Source organism: Danio aesculapii, chromosome 13 (genome assembly GCF_903798145.1).
Source record: "Danio aesculapii chromosome 13, fDanAes4.1, whole genome shotgun sequence".
Taxonomy (NCBI): Eukaryota; Metazoa; Chordata; class Actinopteri; order Cypriniformes; family Danionidae; genus Danio; species Danio aesculapii.
In genome coordinates this window covers 47,878,696-47,900,985 of record NC_079447.1, presented here as the reverse complement: position 1 = coordinate 47,900,985, position 22,290 = coordinate 47,878,696, and the positions used below count along the sequence as shown (strand labels likewise).

Genomic DNA, 22,290 nt, shown 5'->3' with positions numbered 1-22,290 from the left:
ACACAAGATATTGTGTTAGTGTGGACAGGGTGTGTGTGTGTGTGTGTGTGTGTGTGTGTGTGAAGGCGTCTCAGTCCACTAATCACGGTGTGATATTCATGGCTTTGCTTTTCTCCATGCCAGCAGAGCTCCAGCCGTGGCCACTCGCTGCAGCTTTTCACTCTGCAGACAAAAAGAGGCGACACGGCGCGCCTGCGAATAATGCGCTCTAAAAAAAAAAGGAAAAATGCACTGAGAGGAATTGCTGTGTTTTATGAGCCATTAAAATTTTATTCATCCCTCCACTGAAGCAGGTTTTGGCCAGGGGTCGTCATGCTTTAAATAAACTCGAGTCACTCCAGCACTTCACCCTGGATCAGCATTTACCCTTGCTTTCAGACTCAATGGACTGTTTATTAGGGCTGTTTGATAAGACAAGCTTCATAATTACTGTTTCTTATACGCGAGGTTGGGATTTGAACTCTACTTTGGAGTGAATTTTATATGTGCTGCAGGCATGAATGATATCGTATTCTGTGGATTATTGAACAGAGGTGTGATTTTACATTTCCAAACAATCAAAAGGATAGTTTCCAGTGGTTTAAATAGAAAGCTTTGACCTATTTGGCTAGTAAACTTTAACACCCTGACATGAGCAAATCTACTCAGAACTAACTTGGAACCTAACCTACACTGCAGCCATATATTAAGTACATGTAATTAATTAATAATACTCAGTAGATAAATTAATTGCATTGGATAGTATGTAACTAGGGCACCTTAAATTAAAGTATAACCAAAAATCATATATATATATATATATATATGAAGAGTTCAGATGCAAAAACCTTCAAGTGCTGTTTTTAAAAAGCATTTTTCTTAGCCTGCTTTGTTAATGTTGAGATATTTCACTTTAATGACCAGGAAAAGGACTTTTGCTCTTCATTTTAGAGGACAATTTCAGATGGCATTTAGAGGTTTTTGCATGTAAACTCTTTATATATATATATTTATATCTATATATATATATATATATATATATATATATATATATAGATATATATATAGATATATATAGATATATATATATAAATGTTTTAAAATAAGCTTCTCCTGTTCACCAAGGCTGCGTTTATTTGATCAAAAATACAGTGCAATCTGTACAATTGTGAAATGTTATTGCACTATAAAATAACTGTTCAATAGTAGATTATAATTTCATTTAATAATTTATTCTAGTGATTGTAAGATTAATTTTCAGCTTCTTTACTCCAGTTTTCAGTCACATGATCCATCAGAATCACTTTAATAATAATAATAATAATTATTATTATTAATATTATTATTATAATTATTATTATTATTATTATTATTATTATTATTATTAATGGTAATAGTAATAAAATCAATAATAATAATTTCATTTGAAACTACATACAGTAATTATTAAATAAATGTTTAATAAATAAGTATATTTTGTTATTATTATATATATATTATTATTATTATATATTATTATATATATACAATGCAAGAGCAAAATAATAACTATTATACTTTTTTTAAACCTCATTTACAGAAAATATCTACTAAAATGTTATTCAACAATATTGATATATCAAAAATATTTGATCAGGCATTCCGTAGAATGAAAATCATTAGATTCATATTTAAGGAATCCATTTAAAGACTGCAGTTCAGTCCCTAAATGTTAAATGTGATGTTAAATTTCCACTATCCTTTTTAAAGGGATGCCCACAAACTCTTAATGATTTAAAATGTGAAGAAATATCAGTTCTCAGTCAAACAAGTGTTTTCTGACGTATGTACGTATATATATTTATACCACACTCTTATTTTAATGAATTTAACTGTTCAATAAAATGTATTTTTTATATGCAACATAAACGAGTATACAACTAAATTAATATTTTAAAATACAATTTTAGGTGATTATAAACAACATATTTTGCTGCATTTAAAAAAAAAATGCTTTATTAAACAGTTAAATTCTTTAAAATAAGAGTGTGGTCACTTAAAATTAGTTTTAATAGAAAGATAAATTAATTATTTGGTTAATTCTCTTAAGTTTTGTCCTCTTTATTAAAATATTGATTCATTTTTGTCCCTAAAATATTCATTGGGCTGTACTAATTGGTCTTAAGTTATTTTAAACAGTTTGGCCTTCGGCAATGATTAATGTATACACTGTAAAAAATTATATGAACAGTTAGTCATGACTGCATATGTTGTTAGTTCATTGTAACTTATCAAACAAGTTAATCATGTTCTAACTAAGCTATACAGGCAGTTTTAAGTCAGTTTAACATAATATAAGTTCAATGGACTCATAAGGTTTAGGTTAAAATTTAAGGCAACCATGATTTTTTACAGTGTATAGCACCCTATAGAACATATTAAGACATATAGACTTGTGTATGGGGTGATGCAATATTATTTAACCTTTATTTTTACATTTTAGTGTCACAAATGTTATTTGAAACATATTTAGTTGGTAGTAAAGCTTGCATTTAAAATACTTTCCATATATATAAAATCCCTTCCGTGCATTTACTGACATACAGACCCCAAAAATGATGATAATAATTTCATGACCTGCACGCTGTGTGTACGCATTCAAGAGTGTATGCTACAAAAACACACCCCTTGGATCTATAGGTGTCCAGTTGAGCGTTTGGCGTGCATGTTGCGCTGCTGACCCTCCCCTCAACTTTGACTCTTGACCCCTGGAGGTATCTGTCATGACAGGAGGCTACTTAACACAAAAACACTGGCCGCTTCCAAGGGAGAGTAAAAAACAAGGCACAAACACACACAGTGGATTCCTTTATACCAGCCCTGCGCTTTTGTTTTGAGCCGAAGAACGTGTTGCCTTTTCCCCCCTCCCTTCAGCTTTCTTCCCCTCTCCTTTTTCCTTTCTTTCTTTTCTTTCTCCAGCGCCTAGCAGTGTTCTCGTTCCGCAGCAGGTAGTGGCTGAGAGCAGCAGGATTCTGGGAGATTGTAAGAGAACGCCTTAATGAGCTGAAGGCCTCCACGGCTGGAAACAAATGTATGCAAATGAGATGCACAACCCAAAAAAAAAAAAAAAAGAGGAAGGATGGTGGTCCAAGAAGAGAAGACGAACTGCAGCTGACTGAGTCTCCCCCCCCTCCCCAAATCCAGCAACCAGGATGAGCTCTGCTATCTCTCTCTCTTCTGCGATCTGGTAACAAAAGCACATTTTTCTCATCCAGCACTGTAAGGCAATGCTCTTATATACCGGCTTTACTTCAATTACACCCAGTGGAATTTGTGCTTAACTAGTTCAGTTAATCAGGAGGCAGGGTGAAGTTGGAGATTGATTCCTTTAGATGTATTTAATCAGCTGTAGTTGGAATGATTAGAAATGTCAGGAGGATCCTAATGGATAGGAATGCTGGCAGGGGGAATTTGTGTGTGTCGGTGTGTGTGTGTTTATGTAATCTGCAAAGCTTTGGTGCAATAAATAGTGAATTAAATTCAGAAGCATGGTAAAGCAGTGTTTACAGCTGTGAAACTGTGATGTTACAGTTGTGCATATTATGAATTATACTATAAAGTTGAGATTTTCTCTCTTTTTTAAATAAATATTTTATTTAAATATGTAAATTTATATATTGAAGTTAGATATGTTAATGTATAATGCAAGTTCATTTGATTACACTTTAAAAATGTGAAATTTAAAGCAATATCATTTCTAAACTTATTTTTAAAGCAAAGCCATTTGTATTTATATTTAGTCTCGATTTTGGTTCTGTTTTATATATTATGGCTTTATTTAATTGACTATAGACTTTATATAGACTCATCAGCAGTTTATTTGAAAAATGTTCTAGCTCTTTTTATGTTGCTGGGGATTGTGCAGATATTTAATATCTTAATATTTTAACCGATGCCATATTTTCATCTCCGCGCGTGATTTTTCGTTAAATTATATTAGCGGATTTTATGTGGAAACATTACAGTATTAGTATCTTATTATTTAAAAATCCAGGGACTCGACAGTTGACTGATTTGTGGTGTAAATAAATAATTTGAAATCGAATTATTTGACATAATGTCCTTAAAAAACTAGTGCTTTGCGCCTTGGCGTTTCATGTCAATTATGTTTTGTAATGTAAATTAAAATACATCTACGATTTAATAAAGATTGACGTTTTTTATTCATGATTATAACATATTTACATTGAAGTAATATACTAAAATAAAACAGGATCGAATGTTACATTTACACCAACTCAAGAGACGCGTTATTTACAAATTTCATTAGTAAATGCGGATGGCATTTTGGGTAGCTTCAAGCATCTTCGCTTCGAGAAACGTCATTTGAGAGTGTTTATGTCCGCAATGAGGTCGATGAGCATCACGGCCGATGTGATTATCCCTCGTTTAGCATCTGTCTCATTTGACTTCTTCTCCTAAAAGACAGAAATCGAGTGAAGAAATCGCGAGCTTGTGATCACAGAAGAAGAGCCGCGCGCGCGACACGCACAGGGAAATCAGCAGAGCAGAGTCTGATTCCCACGTGCAGCAGAAAAAAGAAAGCGGAAAAGTACAGAGCTATCGTGAGAAAATTAGAGAGGCACCTGATGATGGCGAGTTTGACACGTGTTAATTGCTCAACAGCTCTCCTCATTAGGGATTTCGGGATTGTTGAAGTGCTGCAGGGCGGAGAGCTGATGTCTGTCCGCATCAAACGCGCTGCCACCTAAATACAGCTCAACATCACAGCGTCAGATCACGCACTCCATGCTATTTTACATTCACAGTAGGTATTGTTTCTGAATAAACACACTAAAAAAACTGTTTGAAATAGCTCACTATTATTGCGTAAATACGGTAGGTTGTTTTAATATCGTAAATATATCTTATATACACAATGTTAAATTCTGATTTCAGCGCAATTTAATTGCAAAATATGAATAAAACCAGCTGCTGATGTGTAACTATTTGATTAAAAAAATAATGACCCAATTGATTTGGGTTTGACCACGTTTTACCAAATATTTAATTGACCTAATGTATTGTTTTTAAGACTAATGTAGTGTTTTAAGACTATATGTAGTGATTTTATCTATCTATCTATCTATCTATCTATCTATCTATCTATCTATCTATCTATCTATCTATCTATCTATCTATCTATCTATCTATCTATCTATCTATCTATCTATCATCTATCTATCTATCTATCTATCTATCTATCTATCTATCTATCTATCCTTTTACACTAATGTTAAATTAGTTAGTGTATTTACTAATATCAAACAATGCACAACATGTATTTATAAATGGTGCCTCAACCACTGTACCATGGTACTGATTTAACTGGGCTCTATATGGGTACAGTTGAGACAAAAATCCACCTTATGTTTATTGTGAAAAATTGTGAAAAATGTAAACTACGTATGGCCTTTTATCTATTTGTGATAATTTAGTACACAATGAAAAGAAATATCACGTCAAAATTCACTTAAATTCAGCAAATAGGTGTCTACCTATTACACAGTATTTATCAATCTCTGTTAATGTTAGTTAATGGGAATAAAGTACAAGTAAACAAGTAATAAAGGATTAATTTGAATTTGAATAATGCATTAGTAAATGATGAACTATGATTAATAAACGCTTTAAAGTATCCTTCATTATTAATTTATGTTAGTAAATGCATTAACTAATGAATACCAATTGTAATGTGACACTATCTACAATACGGTTTTATTAGGTAATGTTAGTTGATGTATACATAAACAAACAATGAACAGTACATTTATTATAATATATATTCATCTGTTAACATTAGTTAATGGTAATAAAGTTGTTCATTGTTAGTTTAGATGTTAAAAAGCATGAATTTTAATTTTAATAATGCAGTAAATGATGGGCTATGATCTATCTACAATAAGGTAGTTATAGTTAATGCTAGTTAATGTATGCATGAACAAACAACGAACAATGCATTTATTATATTGTTTTATCTTTGTTAACCTTAGTTAATGAGAATAAAGTTGTTTATTGTTAGTTTAGATGATAAAAAACATAAATTGGAATTTTATTAATCCATTAGTAAATTATAAACTATGATTAATAAATGCTGTAAAAGTATTGTTTATTATTAGTTCATGTTAGTAAATACATTAGATAAAAACTTATTGTAAAGTTTGGCATCTATCTATCTATCTATCTATCTATCTATCTATCTATCTATCTATCTATCTATCTATCTATCTATCTATCTATCTATCTATCTATCTATCTATCTATCTATCTATCTATCCATCCATCCATCCATCCATCCATCCATCCATCCATCCATCCATCCATCCATCCATCCATCCATCCATCCATCCATCCATCCATCCATCCATCCATCCATGATATTGTAAAGCTGCACAGTACACCTTGTGCATTGGTTTTAAGGTGTAATTTCTCTAATGGCCAAATTCCTGTTTCTTGTTATCATGTATGTTTCCAGCGCCTGGCTTTCATTTGCCCTCCCCGCAACAATGAAACGCGCCATGTATTGGGATCCATTCCTCTGGTAAATTACTTGTTACCTGCTGGCATTTATTTATGTGGCTGTGAATTATAAAGCTTTGTTATTGCTCTGCCTTGGGTGAATTGTTTATGACACCAGTAATCGGAGTAATTGTTATTGTTGAAATGACCTGTCAGCTGGCCCTTGGAGCAGAGCTTGTCCTACTGACAGATAGTGACAGCGGAGAGGACTCCTGGACCCGCACCTCTGATGAGTTCTCCGCTGATAATAAGGAGCGCCGGGCCCCTGATAATTCGCCTGTCAATGCTGCCTGCACATCCCAGATCCTCAGCCAAATTGTTGTCATTCATTTTGACAAAGACAGCAAAAAAAGAGAGAGAGGCAGAGAGAGATTACCAAAATAAATTAATTTGTTCACACTTCCCCCATCTCTGTGCGAGGCTGCTCTCCAAACCGACTCGTAAATTGCACTTGTCTGCTTTTCGTGAGCTTAAAGGGATAGTTCACCTAAACTGAAAACACACTCAAAAATGATGTTTGCTGTTTGTTCAAACTATTTAAAATGAACTAAAACAACACAATTTTTGAGGGTTTTTTTGGCACAACCTAATTGTTTTAAGTTCAATCCACTTAAATGTGTAAAAACTAAGTTAAATTCATTTCTTCATGTTGTCCCAACACAAATTGATACTGTGGAACCCAGCATTTTTACAGTGCACCATTTACTTTCCTTCAAGCACCTTTATGAGTTTTATTTCGTTCCGGTGAGCACAAAAGAATATATTTTGAAGTATGCTGAAAATGATTGATCACAGGTTTTTTTTTTTAAGTAAGTTATTCTGTGTTCAGAATAAAGAAACAAAGTTTTGAAACAAGCGAAGGGTGAGTAATTGATGACATCATTTTCATTTTTGCGTGAACTACCCCCTTTATACGGTGGTTGAGAGAGCTTACCCTGCTGCATTTTAAGAATTACAAAATACACAAGCAAACTTTGAAAAGATCGTCATCGGTTTGACAGTGTACATGTTATTAATTCTCACAACGCAAACAAATAAAGAAATGCGCTGCATTTTCTCACAACACATGTAAATAGCACGGAACACAACGGAAATGTTTCAAGAGGACCCAAAAATGTGACGGACTCGGCTAATTACGGTGTGATTATTGAGGCTAATAATATTCAAACAACTCATGCTCGTTCTGAAAATGTACCCCTATATACATTTCTGGAGAGCGCCAAATACGTCCCAGGAGCTATATATATATATATATATATTTTTTTTTTTTTGCAGTTTTTTTCGCAAATCCACCAGAATCTGCTGTGTACGTTTTTTGAGATCTTAAATTTCTCTCGCAAGTGCCATTCGCGCCTGTTGTTCTTGCGTAAATCCCCCAGAGGTTGCTGTCAACTGACTTAAGGGCTGACTGGCTGACTGACCGATTGACAGACCCACCATCCTCTTAACCTAAACCCAACCAATAGTGTTTTCAAAAGCCCAGATTGACCCGCCCACCCACTTTCCTAAACCCAACCGACAGTTTTAAAAAGCAATCCAGAAAAATAAAAGCCTGATTTTTACCACTTTTTCAGATTTTATCACATTCTCACCCTGTTATTTACTTGTTTGTTTGATTTTTAAAATTTTTTTTATTCTGTTTTGTTTCACCCGCTTTCTGGAACCGTTCTTCACCAGACTCAAACCCCATCATCGTAGTCAACTCCTCTCTGCGTCTCAAGTCCACCGACATACATGACAAGCTAACTAGACAAACTGGTAACAGCAGGAAAGCCGTCCATATGGAGGTAAGCGATCAGCTGGTAAGCACATAAAAGAAACGGTGTCATACCGCCTCGTGGCATTCGTTTTAAAGACGAAATACAGCCATACGTACTTTTGGCTACATATTTTGTGATCTTCAGAAATGTATATAGGACTACATTTTCAGAATGAGCCAATGTTGCATATAAAATAAAAGGAAATTATGTAATTAGGATGTTAAAATTAACAAAAATCTCACATTTCAAAGATCTACAACATTACTGAGCAATAGTCACAGCGCAATACGCAAATCCTATCCAGGTCCGTCACATATTTATGTCCTCTTGAAACGTTTCAGGATTACTATATATATATATATATATATATATATATATATATATATATATATATATATATATATATATATATATATATATATATATATATATATATATATATATATCCATGCCTTATATCCGATGGCCAGAAGGTAATAAATGTTTTATAAATTGTTTAAATTTTGGCGTCTGTGATGCAGCAGGTCCAGACACTGCTGTATACAGCATAATTTTATATAAAATTCATTAATAATGTGTGATATGACTAGAAAGTGGTCATAAACAAATATTTTCTCATTTCAAATAGGCAGCAGCTTGGACAGTATTCCATTCGTATTCCTTACGTCACAACTTAACAAGCGGATTTGCATGTGTTGTGAGAAAATACAGTGCGTTTTCTTAACTTGTTTGTGTTGTGAGAGTTTGTACGAATATGCTGTTTTCCAAATTTGCTGGTGTTTTATGTAATTGCATGAGTTTTCTTTAACTGCAGCATATTAAGCTCTTTCGGCCGCCATACTTTAACTGGCCTGCTTCACCTGTGAATGCTTTTGGAGCAAATCTTAGCTTTCACAAAAGCATGTCAGCCTGATTTAAAATCTCTGTCAGCGCAAACGATCCAAAATATTGGCCGGCGTGTCAAAAATAACACCAGACAGAGTGATTTTTTACCACAGTTCAGGCGGTAAGAGTTTGACCAGAGTCAGATTTCCTTTCTCAGAAGCTCTTGCTGGAGACATATGGCATTAGCAGGTCAGCCTGACTGCGCTGGCGGGCAGATCAACCTCTGAGAGGCTGAAAATCATAATCAATGTCATCGCAGTCCAAGTGGTGCTTACAGGAGACATATCAGTCTGCGTCATATCGGCCTCTCTGTGTGTTAAAACAAATCTGGAGTGTTTATGTGTTAAATTCGCTTTTCCGTTCAGTCTCGGGGCTTAAGTGGGAATTGATAGTTTTGACGTAACATGTCTGCTTCTTGCATTGCTGTTTTTTTCTTGCGGCCAAAGCTCACACTCATCAATAGCGGATAAAATCACAAGCGATGTGATCCGTCACGTTTAATTGGGCCTTTGAGTTCCCTGTAATAATCTTTACTGCTTCCTGGACCATTGAGAATCAAGAAAATGTGATTTAGTTTTTTTCATTTATGTTGTGTCTATCCTGTCACTTAATTTGCGGTGAGTTTCTTAGATTTCATACAACCTCATCATCTTTAAAAGTCCCTTTTAGATCCCAATTTTAACTACTATCACCTTTCATGAATGGAATTCACCACGAAATCTGAAATGGTCCCACTTCAGTGGAGGTGTTTTTGAATACTATGTGCTTGTGTATGATTTAATTGTTAGGTTCAATGTACTTAAAGGGATAGTTCACCACAGAATTAAAAATTACTCATTATTTACTCACTCTCAAGTAGTTCCAAATCTTTTCTTTCTTCCATTAAACTCCAAAGAATGTTTTTGAAGATAGCTGAAAACTTGTAACTACTGACTTACATAATAGGAAAAAACTAATACGGCAGTCAATAGTTACATGTTTCCAGCTTCTACAAAATGTCTTTAACAGAATAAAGAAAGGAAAGCAGGTTTGGAACAAGTGAAGGCAGTGTAAATTATGACCAAATTAAAATTTTGCGGGTAAACTATCCCAAACTGGGGTATAAACTGCCTCTGGGGTATACTATATTAATGTGTTTATGCTGAATTGGAAAACACTTTGGTTAGATTTGTATTAGTGTTGGGTCAAAAGAGTAACTATAAATGATTTACAGAAATAACTGATGGTGGTAATTATATTATTTATAATAATAATAATAATAATAATAATAATAATAATAATAATAATAATAATAATAATAATAATAATGTAATAACAATGTAATTACCAACACATTTAGTACTTATTACCACAGTACACTGTAAAAAAAATGCTGGGTTTCACACAATCGATTTGTGTTTGGACAACATGAAGGAATTTTTTAGCTTTTACAAATTTAAGTGGATTGAACATAAAACATCCATTCATTTTTCTTCAGCTTAGTCTCTTATTTATCAGGGTTCACCACAATGGAGTGAACCACCAACTATTCTGGCATATGTTTTACGTGGCGGAGGCCCTTCCAGGCACAACCCAGTATTGACAAACTAACCACAAAACAATTCAGTTGTTATTAATACAGTTTATCCAAAAAAAAAAAAAAAAACCTCAAGAATTGTGTTGTTTCAGCTCATTTCAAATAAGTAGTTTGAACAAACAGAAAACTATTTTTGGAGTGTAATAATAAAAGGAGAGGAGGGTAGAATATATAAAAGACAGTGGTCACACATTATCTTAATGTACAATTCAAACTATTAACAGATCATTTAGAAATTTATTAACTACGTTTTTTTGCTACAATAAAGTACAAATTAGATGCTTATTAATAGTTATTAAGGTAGTAGACAAGGTATATTGGGTAGGATTAGGGATGTAAAATAAGATCATACATTGTAGTTCTAATAAACAGCTAATATTTTAATAATAGACATGGATTAAGTCAGTAGTAAATGGTGTGAATTGTTACTAAAACTCAAGTGTTACCAAGAGAGTTAGTATTAGATTTATATCTTAACCCACTCACCGGCCACTTTATTAGGTATGCTTGTCCAACTGCTCGTTAACGCAAATTTATAATCAGCCAATCACATGGCAGCAACTCAATGCATTTAGGCATGTAGACATGGTCAAGACGATTTGCTGCAGTTCAAACTGAGCATCAGAATGAGGAAGAAAGATGATTTAAGTGACTTTGAACGTGGAATGTTTGCTGGTGCCAGACTGGTCTCAGTATTTCAGAAAATGCCTTGTTGATGTCAGAGGAGAATGGCCAGACTAGTTCCAGCTGATAGAAAGGCAACAGTAACCACTCGTTACAACCGAAGTCTGCAGAAGAGTATCTCTGAACACACAACACATCCAACCTTTAGGGGGATAGGCTACAGCAGCAGAAGACCACACCGGGTGCCACTCCTGTCAGCTAAGTACAGGAAACTGAGGCTACAATTCGCACAGGCTCACCAAAATTGCAAAATAGAAGATTGGAAAAACGTTGCCTGGTCTGATGAGTCTAGATTTCTGCTGTGAAATTCGGATGGAAGGGTCAGAATTGGGCATAAGCAGCATGAAAGCATGGATCCACCCTGCCTTGTATCAACGGTTCAGGCTGGTAGTGGAGGTGTAATGGTGTGGGGGATATTTTCTTGGAACACTTTGGGCTCATTAGTACCAATTAAGCACTGTGTCAATGCCACAGCCTACCTGAGTATTGTTGCTGACCATGTCCATCACTTTATGACCACAGTGTACCCATCTTCTGATCGCTTTTTCCAGCAGGATAACTTACCATGTCATAAAGCGTGAATCATCTCAGACTGGTTTCTTGAACATGACAATGAGTTCACTGTGCTCAAATGGCCTCCACAGTCACCAAGTCTCAATCCAATAGAGCCCCTTTGGGATGTGGTGGAACGGGAGATTCACATCATGGATATGCAGCTGACAAATCTGCAGCAATCATGCTGTCATGTCAATATGGAGCAAAATCTCTGAGGAATATTTTTAGTACCTTGTTGAATCTATGCCACGATGGATTAAGGCGGTTCTGAATGCAAAAAAGGGTCCAACACCGTACTAGCCAGCTGTACCTAATAAAGTGGCCGGTGAGTGTATATATATTATTATTTCACTATATTTAAATGTCAGTATAAATAGGATTTTAAAACAATATAAGTGGGTCCTCTGAAATGGGGATTATGATAAATATTCTTTGCAACCAAAAAAACTGAGCATAAAATCAGCAGGCTGTGTGAAATTAGTTCTGCAGAGGCGAAATGATGATATAAGACGAATAAAGCTGTGATGGCAGGTGATGACAGAGGCTTGATTGCGGCCATTTCATTTATTTGGGGATTTCAAGACAGAGTGATGCTGGTGCATGAAATAGCTTTCGTATCCCATTTTTACTTTTACGATTATTGGACTTAGATTTCTTTTAAAGAACGCCATCACGGCGCTCCCGAGCTAAAATAACCGTAAACATGGCGCAGACTGGAACGGTTTTTCATTGCAGATCAACACGCACCCAAGCTTTCATTTTTTATCCAAACGACACCATTAGCCGTCTATTCATTTATCAAGGATGCAAAAATTAGGTTTTTAAACCTAGTCATTAATTATTGTTTTCCAGATGCAGCGTACACAGCAAAGTTGATTATGGGGATTTGAATATAACACAAGCCCACACAGATGGGTAGAGTTTGGGAAAGAGAAACCTATTTGAATAGGTTAGCAGACATTAATGGCGATAATGATTTATCCGCCCGGTCTGGCTTTTAATGGTATTGTTATTTCACAGAGTTATGTGTAACCTTGTGAGTCCCAAACAGCAAATAAACTCCGATATTATATGATCTGTATAGTCTGTGTAATGATATCTAAAGCCATCAAAGCATCAGATAACTTACATTAAAAAACATATTTGTGAATAAAGAACTAAAGTGATCATTTCATTTGGATTTCTTGCAAAAAGAGTACAAATTATGAAGCTATTCATAATAATCAGTTAAGAGTAAAGGCGCTGAATGATGATTTTCCATAAAATCCATTGTGTGTGATTATAAACTATTTTATTAATTGATATTTACGCTGAATTATTTTCTTTGTGCGAGTCTGAGGCACACAGTGAGTGCTGGACTGCGGTTGTCCACATCTGTTTTTTATTAATAACACTATTCTTTTTTTACAGGGAAGCGTCTTCAAGAGAAAAGGCTGAGCTGTGTAGGTGAGTTTCACCGTCTGATGAGGCGTGGGGTCTCCACAGGGTCAGACACACCATGACACCTCCACCATCTGCCCACCTCCCTTCCCATCACACACACACATGAACATCCCCTCCCTATCGCATTGCCACTAATACAAACTGCACAGTACAGTGCAGTTTCTGTGGCTGTTTTTCCTCAGAGTGTGTATAATCAGTGAGATTATGCTGGGAGTGAAGGTTGCTGCGCTGAGAGCTGCCCAGATGCTGTCAATAGAGTTTTGCTTTGGGCGGTATTTGAGTTATGATTTGGGGAGATTACCTGATTGGATATTTCCTTTTAAAAGATGTTCACCTAAAGGACAAAATGTTGATTGAGAGTTTGTAATTGTCAAAACAAAAATGACAGCAGACATGTTGGAAAATGATGCGTGGGTGGATGAATAATGACATTTGTGACTCTAGAACACAGTTTCTTGTGTTGAAAAAGGTATACTTTTGGCAATAGCTAAAAAACACAATGTACAGTTGAAATCAGAATTATTAAACCCCCTGATTAATAAGCCCCCCTGTTTGTTTTTCCCTAATTTCTGTTTAACGAAGAAGATTTATTCAACACATTTCTAAACATAATAGTTTTAATAACTCATTTCTAATAACTGATTTATTTTATCTTTGCCATGATGACTGTAAATAATATTTTACCAGATATTTTTCAAGACACTTCTATACAGCTTAAAGTGACATTTAAAGGCAAGTATGAGTAATTAGGCAAGTAGAGTAGAGTAATTAGGCAAGTTATTGTACAACCATGGTATGTTAGACTATCGAAAAAAATATCTATCTTAAAGCGGCTAATAATTTTGACCTTAAAATGGTTTTTAAAAAATTAATAACTGCTTTTATTCTAGCTGAAATAAAACAAATAAGACTTTCTCCAGAAGAAAAAAATATTATCAGACAGACTGTGAAAATTTCCTTGCTCTGTTAAACATCATTTGGGAAATATTTAAAAAAAAGCCAAAAAAGAAAAGCAAAGGGGGGCTAATAATTCTGATTTCAACTGTATGGGTCAGATTTATTGATTTTTATTCTTCTAAAAGTTATTTGAATATTAAAGGCATATAGTTTATTCAAACCTGAAAACCCTGCTGTAATTTACTTGCATTCATTTTATTTGCTTAAAACCTGTTTGAATGACTTTTTTCTGATGAACACTTAGAAAATGTTTTTGCTGCTTGTTCAAACTACTCATTTAAAACAAGCTGAATCGACTGTTGAATCTACTCAATTGTTGAATTTTTTGGGGGGACAACTTAATTGTTTTTTGTTCAATCCACTTCAGTTTGTAAAAAAAAAAACAATTGATTTAATTAACTTGATCAATTCGGGGGGGGGAGAGTGACTTCTAAACTCTCTTTTTTTTTTTAAGTAAAATTTTATTATTTAGAATAAAAGAAATGTACAATATAAATTAGAAAGTGGGCGACAAGGTGGCGCGGTGAGTAGCACGATCGCCTCACAGCAAGAAGGTCACTGTTTCGAGCCTTGGCTGGGTCAGTGTGTGGAGTTTGCATGTTCTTTGTTGGCGTGGGTTTCCTCCAGGTGCTCCGGTTTCCCCCACAGTCCATACACATGTGGTTTAGGTGAATTGGGTAGGCTAAATTGTCCGTAGCGTACGTGTGTGAATGAGTGTGTATGTATGTTTCCCAGTGATGGGTTGCAGCTGGAAGGGTGTAAAACATATGCTGGATAAGTTGGCAGTTCATTCCGCTGTGGCGACCCCAGAATAATAAAGGGATTAATCAGAAAAAAAAATGAATGAATGAATTGGTGTTGGGACAACATGAGGGAATTGTGTGGAACCCAGCATTTTTTTTTTTTTTTGCAGTGAAAACAAATGAAGATATTTTTCATAGTATTTTTCCTATACTATGGAAGTCAATTATTTCAGCTTTCTACACTACAAAGTTTCTTCTTTTGTAGTCAACAAAATAAAGAAACGTATAAAGATAAACATATAAAGGCTTCTACATTTGTGGGTGAACTATCTCTTATATATATTCATATTTATATAACATTTTGTAAATCTCTTACTGTAAATATATCCAAATGTTACCTTTGATTAGTAGTATGCATTGCTAAGAACTTAATTTTGAACTTTAACAATAATACTCTCAGTATTTAGATTTTTTTTTTAATCCTCAGATTACATATTTTCAAATAGTTCATCCTAAATATCGACTCTATCCTAACAAATACTTCCATAATACATTGGAAAGCATAATTAGGTAACACTTTAGTTTGATGGCCCATTTGAGTAATAGTAGACTGTCTGTTTAAAATCTGATACAGCTCCTTCAACAGACATTCATTCATTCATTCATTCATTTTCTTTTCAGCTTAGTCCCTTTATAAATCTGGGGTCGCCACAGCGGAATGAACCGCCAACTTATCCAGCATTTTGTTTTACGCAGCGGACAATTTAGCCTACCCAATTCACCTGTACTGCATGTCTTTGGACTGTGGGGGAAACCGGAGCACCTGGAGGAAACCCTCACGAACGCACTGAGAACATGCAAACTCCACACAGAAACGCCAACTGACCCAGCCGAGGCTCGAACCAGCGACCTTCTTGCTGCGAGGCAACAGCACTACCTACTGCTCCGCTGCGTCGCCCTTCAACAGCCATTTAAATGACTATAAGAAACTTTGTACATGTCAACTAACCCTAACCCCAACCTAACAGTCTACTTATAGTCTAATGAAAATTAGTTGACATGTAAATGCAGTGTAACTTAAATTCAACAAACGGGCCATCAAAATAAAGTGTGACCCATAATAATTCAGCTTTCAGTTCATATATTAATCTCAATTTCCCAAAATTGACAATGTGATTCATATTCAGTTTGGGGTATAACCGCCATCATTTGATAGTGAGAGGCAGAATGAGCCGAGGAAGACTGTTGGCATGCTCTGTGTGGGAGCAGGTGCCAGAAGAGAGGCTAATAAACACCAGCTACAAGCTGGATACTCACTCCAAATAATGTCTTTTGGCCATGGCAGGGCCATTGATGTAACGATACAGTGTTTCGGTAATGACGCCCATGTTGGGCATCCGTTACAGATCTCTCTTCTGTTGGCATCGGCTCTCAGTCAGTCTCTGTCGGTCTGGCTTTGTTATGCTTCGGCTGCCATTTCTTCCTCGTTCTCACCTTGCCCCCTTTCCATCTTTCTTCTCCATCAGAGTCTCGTCTCTTTGGATGCGATGCAGGCCAGTTGGGACTTAATCAGAACCAGATGGACACGGTGTTGAAATTGTCCAAAAGGGTCTGAGAACGTGGGGAGCTGTCAGGCCTGTGGAGAGAGTGGAATTCTTCAGTAATAAAACGTGGATTTATCACCTCTCTACCACAGTCATAGGCCTTTCTGTTAAAAGCTGATAGAGAGAGGGAGGCCACTGTCCATTATTCTCGCAAAACCTCCGACTCGGCTCCTCAGCAAAAGCCCGAGCAAGCAGCCTTTGGAGAAGGCGCATTAACTGAGAGCTTTCGCGTCCCCTACTGAGTCAAATGAACCTGCTAAAATAGCCGCTTTTCACAATAGGCTGTGTAATTGAAACCAGAATGTGGAGGATTTGATAAATTGCTTGACCCTGTAGGAATGTTAGAGCCGTAAATTTTTAGTGCATTTTGGCTATGTGTTTGGGTAAATGCATGTCTGTGCATGTGTCTTTCGGCATACGAGTGCGTCTGTGTTTTTATTATTTTTAATAATAATGGCTTTTCACTTTCGTTTCAGCGAGGGCATGCACACATACACACACACCGAAACCTTTGCAGGCCTTAAAGCACCTTTCCATTCTAAGATCAAATGGTCCATAAATCTTCCGAACTCTACGGAGTTCCTTCACGTTCTTGCTGGTTTACATTAGAGATCGAAAAATCCTTGGAAGGCAAACCATCCAATGCAGTTTGCAGCATCAAAAGATTTAAGGGCACGTTCCTGCGAACCTAAAATGGCACTGAGCATGCTAAAGATAATATGTGTAATATGAGCAAAAGTAGATTTAAAAGCAAGTTTCCTACATAATAAAAATCATCATTATGAAACAGAAAAATACTAAGAAATTCATAAAAAAAATTGTAACATACATCTTAACTTTGTAGAAAATTAAAGGATATGGTCAGTGCTTATTTTGTATATGAAAAATTTCCGGAACAAAACCAGGAAATAAAAGTTACCGTGAAAGACGTCGCGACAATTTCAGTTTTCCCGGTAAAATGACCTTACCAAGCAGTTGTAGCGGAAATAAAGCATCAAATTTCTGAACGTCTTTAATTATTTTGTACAATATAATGTTATGGGTAAACCAAAACAAAAAACAAATACACATGTAGCTACAAACATAAGTCTCTATTTAGTTTACTAACACCACTGACATTCAGTTCACTTCGTGAAGTTTAGTTATAAACAAGTTTCGAGAGGATCACGTGCTTATGATTGCTAGCGGCTGGATCCGCATTATCCAATTCTCAATGCACCAATCAGACGACTCCTAAGCTACTACAAATACCCTGGGTTACGTACCACTGCTATCTTCGTTTTGAAGAATCCCCCCATCCACCCCTACTCCTTCTTCTTCCTAGATGGGTGACACGGTGGCCCAGTGCTTAGCACTGTTGCCTCACAGCAAGAATGTCTCTGGTTCTAGGCTTTACCAAACCAGCAGACATTTCTGTGCGGAGTTTGCATTTTCTCCCCGTGCTCACGTGGGTTTCCCCCGGGTTTCCCGGTTTCCTCCCACCGTCCAAAAAACATGCAGCATAAGTTAATTGACTAATCCAAACCGGCACTATAGACATGCTCCTAGTAAATGGTTATCTCTCAAGAGCAATCACTGGCTGTTCATTGGTTATTACAGCGGGGGAGTTCTCGAGATCTACCTGAGCTCAAACTCCCTTCTCGCTTTGCAACGGGAGGGAGCCCCGGGCTCGAGGATCTTATGAGCTCAGGGCTCTCTCCCGGGACAGCATGCCAAACAAGCTTATAATTAATCATCAGCTAAGTGTGAACTCTTGAAACTATTATGTGAAAGCGAAAATGACTCACTCAGTCTAATCTTCAAGAAGAGTCCACAGTTATCTCTTCCGTCATATTTTCTGGGTGACTTGAAATCGCGTTGCTTCTGTCTCCTGATATCCTGATCCATTCGCGCAGTTTCATGTTCTTGAGATTAGGCTTCTTCTTCCTTTCGATCAGGCTCATTATCAGATTTACTCATGGTTTTTAAAAAATGACCCTGCAGGCACAGGATGTCAACATGACGTCCTATTGACGTTGTACGCCAACATCATGGGGATGTTGGATGTTGTTTGGAAATGAAAATCGGGTTGAGGTCAGAATCCAACATCAGGCTGACATCAATCTCCAACGTTCAAACTAAAATCAACCAAATCTGACTGTCTACTCGTGTTACACTTTGACGTTGTGTGGATGTTACCACTATGACATCTATCAGACATTTGATTTTGGTCACTTTCTAGCATAACCTAAACTCAACCAAATATCAACGTAATTTGATGTCATTATTGGACGTCAAAATAATGTTGTCATTAGAAGTTGACTACATGATTGAATTTTGCTCTCCTGACATCATGACCTAAATCTAACCTAATATTAATGTCTTATGATGTTGTGTGCCTGTTGGGAATATATGCTTGACTGCTTATTTGGCATTTCGAAAGTACAAATATTATTAAGGTAGGCTACTATGCCATTATTTATGTTTGCTGGTCACTGCGTGCGAAACAATAATCACGAACCAAAGAGAGTGACTGTAAATGTAAGAAAGCTGATTGGTCCAAAGTGACTACCTTTATGTTTGTGCAAGTGCAGATACACAGAGCTTTGCTTGCTTGTTTTTCACTCAGACTCATTCTCATTCCCTCTCTCTTACACACACATGCAGGTATTCACCACACAAACGTTATTAGCGGATCAATTAAAATAAATGCAGAACGCAAAACACGAATCACTGACATTTCCCGGAACAAGATACGGCTCAAATTAAACGCTGGATATGGTAACACTTTGTGTCACAATTCACGCTAAAGACTACTGGCTTATAACCTTCCTATTTTTAAGATATTAACTGTTTATTAGCACTTATAATGTATGATCTTATTTTACATCCATAATCCCACTGTAAAAAACGCTGGGCTCCACACAATCGACTTGTGTTGAGACAGCATGAAGGAATTAAGTTAACTTTGTCCCCAAAACACTCCAGAATTGTGTTGTTTCAGCTCAATTTAAATAAGCAGTTTGAACAAACAGCAAATGTACCTTTTTGAGTGCACCTAAACCCAACTACCTTATTAACTATCAGTGTTAGGCAGTAGCGTCGCTACAAGTAGTAACGCAACTAGCTAAACTACATTTCTCCGTGGCATGGCGGTAGCGTCGCTACTTTAGAAATCAAATAGCTTTTAAGTAGCGACGCTATTTTTTAGTCAAGTAGTGCAGTAGTGTCCACACAAGCCACATTTACAGAGCTGTGAGGCTGATGTTCAGCCAATGAAAGTAAATCCATTTGATGGCATTTGATGATTTCTTCCTGCTCGAAAACAAACTTTTTGGTGTGTTAATGTCACGTCTCGCTCTGGTTTATGACGTCGCCAATCAATTAGGCTAACAATATATATATATATATATATATATATATATATATATATATATATATATATATATATATATATATATATATATATATATATATATATATATATATAGTTTAATGCTTATTCATTAATATTTCCCTTTACTATAAATTACTATAGTATTTTAAATGTAACACCTGGTTTTATTAGATTTTTTTTGTTTTTGTTGTTATATACTATAAATTGTTTCTGTTTAGTACAGCATATTATTTACAGTACATAATTGAATTCAACAATTCTGCCTCATATGTTTTATTGACAGTTTTATTGATCACTAAGATATGATTTACCTGGATTTAAGTTGCTTCGATTTAAAAATGAAAATTGCTAAAATAGCTTAGACGTAGCTGAGCTACTTTTGCCAAGTAGGTTTTAGCTTAGCTTGTTACATTTCCCAGGGGGTAGCTTTTAGTGTAGTTAAGCTACATTTTAATAGAGTAGCTAATAGCTTAGCTCACTACATTGCCCAACACTGTTAACTTTTAACTAACTAACCAGTAACTGCTAACTTTTATGCATGTTCCACACTTAAACAGTAGTAATTACAATTAATTAAGCGGAATTACATTCTACTAAACATAATCAGCATTCAAACCCTAACATATAGTGCGTACATGTAATTAATTATTACTAATGCAACAAGGACACCTTAAAATAAAGTGTGACCTCAGTTTTGTATTTATCAGTTTTGTATTTATATAGGTCACACGTCCTCCATCTCACACGTTTAAAACAACCAATCCCATTCGGGCACTGTGAGGTCAACGCAGTGTAAACACAGCGCACTGCACGATTTATGGCGTAGCTGCGGCTACAACCAGAGCTCTGTATATTTTCACATCATAATTGCTTTTTGCAGCTTTTCAATCACTGAGAGCTCTTTTTTGTTTTGTCTCTCGCCCTATTCTAAGGACTCAGCCCTTCACAGCCGCCCAGGGGTATTTTCACCTCATTCTTAATTCTTAATTTCACCTCCAGTCTTAATTTATGCCATGTCTTTCTTTCTTTTCTTTCCTCTTTTTTTTTCAGAGTCAAATGAATTGTGCAGCCCTGTTAAAAGGGCCATGTCACACTTGAGGATTGGTACCGCGGGGGTTTCTCACTTGTTGACAGTAGTTACCTGTGCCCTGGCAGACCCCTAGCCCTGGGATAAAATGGCTTCTATCATGGGCCAGACACATAAATATTTCCCTTTCTATTTTCCAAAATAGCTTTTAATTTAACAAGTTTTATGGCTCTAATATTAAGTGCATGTGTTTTACAAGACACCGTGTCCTCTGAGTCACCCCTAGGTTTTCGGCTGCTTTTTTACCTTATGGAGCAGAGGAAAAGAGGGGGGGCGAGTTTGAGTGGGCCTCTACACACACTCCCCCCACTCCCCTTGGCCTGGGCCTCTGCTTTTGAGGGACGGCCATGTAGAGAGTCTGGGATTAGGGGACGGGTGACTCCCTCTGTCCACACTAGTGTGTTCTGGCCCGCTGACCTCTCCCTCAGGGATCCAATAGCCCCCAAAAAAACCTCTCAATCACTAAAGCTCCTGAACGATGGGGATTCCACGTGTAGAGAGCATCCTTTAGGAAAAGAATGAGGACTTAGAGTTAAAATAAATATAGATGTCGCTTGATTTTGATTGGATTTATCACTGAGGGGTACAGGGATATGCATGTGAGTGTGTGGTGTGGAAAGAAGACCTGAGTACTCACAGTCTGTCCCCTCCAGGGACAAATTGATGTCAAGTTGTTCTCTCTGTCAGGATTAAGTGTCTGTTTGCTTTTTGTTCACAATCAGTTCCATGATTAAAAAAAGAGTCTTTTGAGCAACTTGATTGTTGCTTTAAAAAAATGGATAAATGGAAACAACTACTTCAAATGATAATGAAAACCTGTCATCCTTTGCTCATCCTTGTTTCATTCCAAACATGCACAACTGGCTTTGCTTTCGGTGGATAAAAAGGGAGGATCTTTAAGCAATTGTACTGTCAGTGTTTTTAATATAATTACAAAGAACACCCACTGAAGCTTTCAAGCTTTGATGAATGTAAAAGTAGCCAGGATGCCTATACAAATGCATTTTATTTAATAAGAGTATTAAACTCACATTGTGAATAAAACATTGGTTGCTTGATCATTTAAAAAAAAAATCATTGGAT

General features: G+C 36.1%; 1 long non-coding RNA gene across 2 annotated transcripts; it reads left to right on the top strand.

The window, feature by feature from the left end:
- The first annotated feature begins 2,948 nt into the window (after positions 1–2,948).
- Positions 2,949–20,016, top strand: LOC130240026 (uncharacterized). Of its 2 annotated transcripts, XR_008838730.1 has the most exons (5): positions 2,949–3,205; positions 6,494–6,559; positions 8,215–8,324; positions 13,408–13,443; positions 16,667–20,016. It is a non-coding gene; the product is annotated as an uncharacterized LOC130240026 (long non-coding RNA). The 2 variants fall into 2 exon arrangements; XR_008838729.1 differs by lacking the exon at positions 8,215–8,324.
- The last annotated feature ends 2,274 nt before the right edge of the window (positions 20,017–22,290 follow it).